Source organism: Thermobia domestica, chromosome 12 (genome assembly GCF_964235325.1).
Source record: "Thermobia domestica chromosome 12, izTheDome1.hap1.1, whole genome shotgun sequence".
In the NCBI taxonomy this organism is placed as follows: domain Eukaryota; kingdom Metazoa; phylum Arthropoda; class Insecta; order Zygentoma; family Lepismatidae; genus Thermobia; species Thermobia domestica.
Genome location: NC_137465.1, coordinates 211,174,166 through 211,180,720, shown reverse-complemented (window position 1 = coordinate 211,180,720; position 6,555 = coordinate 211,174,166). Strand labels below are relative to the sequence as shown.

General features: G+C 34.5%; 1 protein-coding gene across 1 annotated transcript in view; it reads left to right on the top strand.

The window, feature by feature from the left end:
- Positions 1-714: 714 nt before the first annotated feature.
- Positions 715-6,555, top strand: part of LOC145667022 (uncharacterized) — a 31,589-nt gene continuing 25,748 nt past the window's right edge. The window contains exon 1 of the mRNA XM_081734710.1: positions 715-863. The gene's annotated coding sequence lies outside the window, so the exon portion shown is untranslated. The remainder of the gene's footprint in view (positions 864-6,555) is intronic.

Sequence of the window (6,555 nt, the reverse complement as noted above, 5' to 3'; positions counted from 1 at the left end):
AATCTCACGACCAGTCGTGGTTCCGGAAACTTGTCTTTTAAGAGTTAGTTTCAATTCGTTGTTAATTAGTTAATTAGTGTAGGTATGATTTGTTTCGAGTGTGTTTTCGGCTTGAGCTCTGTATTTTTGATGTTGTAGTAACTCAATAATGCCATTAAAATAGAGCAGTATTAGTGCAAGAATTTGGAACGAAGAAAATAATTCAAGAGATTTGAGAACTTCTTGTAAATGGCGGACCAAAACGTACTTTAAATATTTAAATAATAATCAACATGTTCGATTTCAGAATATGAGGGAGAACATTATAGTATATTTTGAGTTAGTACGCTAAAATTTAGGCCTGTTTTCCTTACTTTATTGCTAAATTCTGTTAGGTAAATCTTAGATATATTTTAAAGTGTGGTTAGCCATTTTCGGCTAGATTCTGAATGTCATTTAGTTACTCCCTAAAGGAGTCTATTGATAACACTAGAGCACGCAGGTGGCGTACTGGACAAGATACTGGAGCCCATGTGAGTGCCAATCACTGACTTCAACCTTGAATAAATTCCACTAAATGTATCAAATTTCCGTTCAAATGCTAGTTATCAGATACCGTACACTTATAAGTGGTTCAGAAAGTACATAGTATTGAAACAAGGGTCATAGATTGTTTTGTTTATCTTACAATCAAAAGAGAAAATGATACAATACAGAGCTATTAACAAACAAATACCCATGACGATGTACTGTTTATCATATCAGGAATAGTAATCAATCTTATCGTGTACAACTGATAAACAAATGAGTCCAATTGTTGAAGACACAAAGGGACACTCGAGTTTTGTGAAAAAGAGAACTTCCGAAGCATGAAAAGAAGACAGGTAAGTAGTGAAATTCAATAGTAGTATTATATACGGTATATTATGGAGAATTCTTAATAAACAAATATCTTTCTTCGCAATATTTAAAATCGAGAAAATCCAATGTCATTGCCAAAATTGAGATTATATTATGATAGTATGTGGACCAGAGACCCTATTGTGTTATAAGTCTGCACTAATGCAACGCAAATTCTTGCGTTTTATTTTAAGCTAATCTTGATAGTATTTATAATTGCTTGTTGCATCTTTCGCATTGGGTCGAAATCCCCAAATGTTTCAAAGAAAGATACAAATGGGGACTCAGCTTCCATGTGTACCCACAATGTATCGATCTTCTTTCTAGTATTATTTATAATTGCCGGAAGTTGTTTGATTTGATTTGGAGTTCAGCGGCGAGGCTATACGAGACGTGGACTTACAGCTGAACGTGGAATCCTAACCATACGAGCTCCTGCCGAGAAACGAACCCTATTCTTCCACACCAAAGGCACATACGCCAACAATTTAGCACAAGAGAGCTCAACCAGAAGTTGTTAAAATGGAAAGAGTGTCCCAAAATTCGCAAGATTTGAATTTTGTGCCATTTGTGCGGTAAAGTGTTGCAATAATAATAATAATAATAATAATAATAATAATAATAATAATAATAATAATAATAAATAATAATAATAATAATAATAATAATAATAATAAAATAAAAATAAATAAATAAAAGCATGACAGCTGAGAGTTCAGTGTTATTAAAAAAGGAGTGCTATACAGAAGGACAACCCGTTTTCATTGTTGAACAATGTTTTAAAAATAAGAAAGGTCTGGCAGCTACATTTAGAAAATTTTCGTAGAAAATATGGTCGGTATAATGATTTAACTTCATCAACTATGAAGAAATTCATTAAAAAATTTAAGGAAACTGAATCAATTTGTGATTGTAAGCACTCTGTCCTTCCTTCAACAAATCATTCAACTCAAAACAACGAAGCAGTTCGTGAGAGTGTTGCTGAGAGTTTAGGAACATCAATTCGGCACCGAGGTCAAGAATTGGACATTTCGAGAAACTCTCTACAGTGTATTCTCACAAAAGATTTGCATCTTCATGCTTACGAAGTTCAATTGACTTAAGAACTGAAGCCTACTGACCACGCACAGCGAAGAGAGTTTGTTGAATGGATTTTAACACACAACAAGTGGATGATGATTTTTCGAACAAAATCATCATTACCGATGAGGCTCATTTCTCGTTTTGGTGATCAGAATTGGTCGCCCAGATCATGCGATTTAAGCACTTTTATTTATTTATTTATTTATTTTAAGTAGGGCCTATAAAGTTTATGGCAACAAGTCCACGTTCACCCACGCCTTGAAGGAGGAAATTAAGCGCTGAATCAACAAAATTCAGCCATATTTATGCAAAACGGTCATTGAAAATTACAACAAAAGGATGCATATGTACCAGCAAAGCCGTGGAGGCCATTTGCCCGATATACTATTTCATACATAACTCTATATTATATTTTATGAATCAATAGAAAAATACAATTTTTAATTATAAACCTGTTTTTTCGAGCAAAATTATTTCTTGCGTGAAATTTGGGACACCTGTTATATGATTACATACTTTAACAGCTGAGGTTTTTAAGACTTTCAAGAAATAACAAACGAGAAGATTGTGCCACCTAGCTCATTTAGACTTTCTAGGCTTTTTTTGTTAATCTATGAGGTATGTTCTAGCACATAATGCATTTAAGGATTCAAGTTTCATTTTCTTAGTTTATGAATTAAATTCTGGCTCATAGCTCATTTAGGTTTTCTCGGCATCATTTTTTAGTATTTGTGTTATATACTGTCATTTAGGCTTTACTTGTTAGTCTGAGTTATATTTTGGCAATAACTGAATTTGGCTTTCCAGGCTTTATTTTTTAGTCTGTTAGCTATGTCAAAATACAATTGTGTGCCTAAAACCTAAAGCGTCCATCTGAGTGCATAAAAAATAAATTTAACTTAAACATAATCAATGACTAATATTTAGATGTCAATAAAATTGTTTAATTAAAGGTGTGTATTGTACAGACACGAGCAGAAATGAATATAATCGTAAATTGAAATATAATTGTCAATATTGTGCAGAGAATTATGTATCAACGTCCAGGAAAATTTAATTAAAATTGGCCGACTCGTTCTCTAAGTAATTGACAAAATGAATACGTGGGATGTATGCCCAGTTTTGTTGAAATGACTTAAACATTTATCTTCTTAAGAGATAGCAATAAAAATACGTATCAGTACTTTTGTTTATCCAAGGAAGTATATATATATACAAAACTGTGTACAGTTTATAAAAGCGATAATTTTTGCATTATTGTTCGTATATGAAATCTCACTTACATCAGTTCAATAGGCTACTTGTTTGTCGTTTGTATAGTCATGATAATCAACAAGACCAAAGTTACTTTCGTAAATCATCAGAGAAAGGGTTATTGGCCTATGGGCTCACATTTGCTTCGTTCCACGATTAGTACAGTAGCTTTCAAAGATATTGCAAAATTTCACTTAGAAACTGATTCAGAACACCGCCAGATTTTCTTCAGTGCCCACCAAATTAGACCCGTGACATTCTATCGCACGCTTTCTCTAGGTCGATGAAGGCCGTATCGAGATCCTTTTGGTATTCTTTGTACTTTTCCATTAGCATTTTAAGTGCAAAAATTGCATTCACTGTCCACTGTCTAAGGATCAAACTAAATTGGTTCTCAGTTATTTCTGTCTCTTCCCTTAATCTTGTTTCTATCACTCTCTTCCGGAGATGCATTGCATAACTCATAAGTCTCAAGTCTCATACAGCCTAGGTGCTCCAAAGAGACGTTAAAATTCCAATAGTGAAAAGAATCTTTAGACAGGGATTTACAAAATGTCTCCGTTAGGGCGTTCCATACTCCAGTGACGATGTTTAGTAACCACTGTCGCAATCGACAGAGATTATTATTATTATTATTATTATTATTATTATTATTATTATTATTATTATTAGTAGTAGTAGTAGTAGTAGTAGTAGTAGTAGTAGTAGTAGTAGTGGTGGTGGTGGTTATGAGGGGGAAAGTGCCAGTACTCAAAATGAATTTGTTACTCTACGTATTGTGATTGGCTTTGAAGACAAGCATCAAAATTTAAAGAAGTAAAAAAATGAGAAAGTACTGCAACAGAACAAAAAATGATAGTTAATAAAATTCAAATTTAACACGGACTGGTAGTCCCAACATGACTACTAGTTTAGCATGTTATCAAGCGTGATGTATTTTCTCGAGTATTTCCGCCATAATTTGTTACGATGAGTTTCAATGAAACGGATGGGTCAAGCAAGATGTATTTCCGGTATAATTTGTTCCGGTGGGTTCCAAAGAAATGGATGGGTCAAGCACGATGTACTTCCGCCAGTATTTCCAGAATTATTTGTTTCCGGTGGGTCCTAAAGAAATGGATGGGACATTCCGCCAGTATATCGGTGGGTTCCAAAGAAGTAGATCGGTCAAGCATGATACACTTCCGCCAATATTTCCGACCTAATTTATATCTGGTGGGTTCCAAAGAAGTGATAGGTCTAGCGCAATGTACTTCCGGCAGTTTTTCTGATAGATTCCAAATAAGTGTGCTTCATATGAAATTTTCTTTAACGGTTTTGTTTTGCACTGTCCTGTAAATGTGGTAAGAAGGGGGGGGGGGGAAATGCATTTTATGATTACATTTGCGAAAACAAATCTAATGTATGAGTGGATGAAATATGGAACCTAAAATGTGAGCTCTGAAACCTTCCACTTTAATTGACAACGAAAGTGATGAAATTACTTAACTCTTCCATTTTAACTTATAACAGGTCAGTAAACAATCTTTATTTTATTCAATAGCATTTTGTAGATACCAGAGATGGCGTGAGTAAATGAAATCTTGACCCATGACCTACTGACCCACCACTCACCGTGACTCACTTCCCATTGTACCCATTATCCACCGTGATCCACGACCGAGTGTAATCATGACCCACCGTGACCCACTCTGACCCACCACCCACAAAAAGTCATGGATATAGTCATTAACTCTAACACATAATCCACACTCTCCTCTCCACTGACTTTACTGAGTTTACGGTTGTAACAAAACAAGGCTGTGAAATTATAACTAATCGGAGTTTGAACTTCTACGGTCAATCTCTCAAGCAACCACTCTGTTACAATATCGGTGAATCTGACCTTTACGATATAAAATGGTAAAGTGTTTGTAATGGGCCATATTACGATGAATTTCAATTTAATTATTATACATAATTATTTCCTAGTTGAATTACAGATGCTTTTCAGTGGAAAAGAGAATGAAATTTGAAAGTCTGAAATCTAGGTAAAGTAGGTCAATGTAAAGAAAGAACCCCTCCAAAAAGACATAAAATTTGACTGGTCTCGAAAGCCAAGTATCATAGTTAGTCCTATTGCTATTATTATAATTATGAATCTCAACATCCAGAAGTGCCTGAAGTTTTTTCACTTACAATTAGATCTATTCATCTCAGGTAAGTAAAGAGAAACAAATGAAAAAGGAAGGAAAATGGAGACTTTGAAAGTAAAACGTAGACAGATTCAACAGTGTTCAGATGCTGTCTTCGATGTACTGAGCAGAGTGAGTCTGTGGGTCACATTACTATGTGATTCAATTTTTAACAAATTTGTTTCACCAAAACCTTATATTTACTGTTTGTCCGTCTCGCAGACAAAAGAATCTCAAAAACTAGTTAAAGGATCAACATCAATTGTGGCTATAATGTAGAAAGTTAAAGGTTAGGAATTTCTTATGATGGGGTAAGTAGACATATAGGGCCTTATGCAGAGTCGTTCTGATTCGTGATTAGTGTCATACTAAAGAGTTTCACTAAATATGTTTTCTGCAGTAGTCAGCCCTTTAGTATGACGCTAATTATACGCCAAAAAGACTCTGCATAAGGCCCATAATCTTTGTTTGATTGACTACCTGCAGTGATATTGAGATTAGCAAGTTAATATAATCCTCGGGATGCAACTGATCTGTCCGTGGAGTACAACGCTAAAATAAAACTAAATAGGCTAATATTCTAGGGACAAATACTTTCTATCAATATATTGAAATATTACATTCATCTCTATTTAATTTGTGGTAAAATATTAGACACTTATTTCAGATATGGAGTGAGTCAGTGGATAGTGGTTGAAATGGGTCGAGATTTTTGACTCGTAGTGAGTAGGTCAACAGGATGTGACCCACTCTGACTCACCATGACCTACATTGACCCACTGATCCACTACGATTCACCGACCTACTCTGAAAAAGGAACTTCAAGCACTTTTGGATATTGATAGTTGTAATTTGTAATAATAGCAAGGGGACTTATTACTTGGCTTTCGAGTGACAGTCGAATTTTACACTTTTTCTCAATTCTTTACGTTGGTCTACTTTACTTCAATTTGAGCCTTTCAAATTTCATCCTATTTTCCACTGAAAAGTGTTTGTAATTCAACAAGGAATTCAACAAAGTATCTGTAATTCAATTCAACGATGAATTGAAATTCATCGTAATATGGCACATGACACACACTTTATCATTTTATATCGTAAAGATCAGATCAACCGGTATTATAACAGAGCGGTACTTAAGCGATTGACCGTAGAAATTCAAACT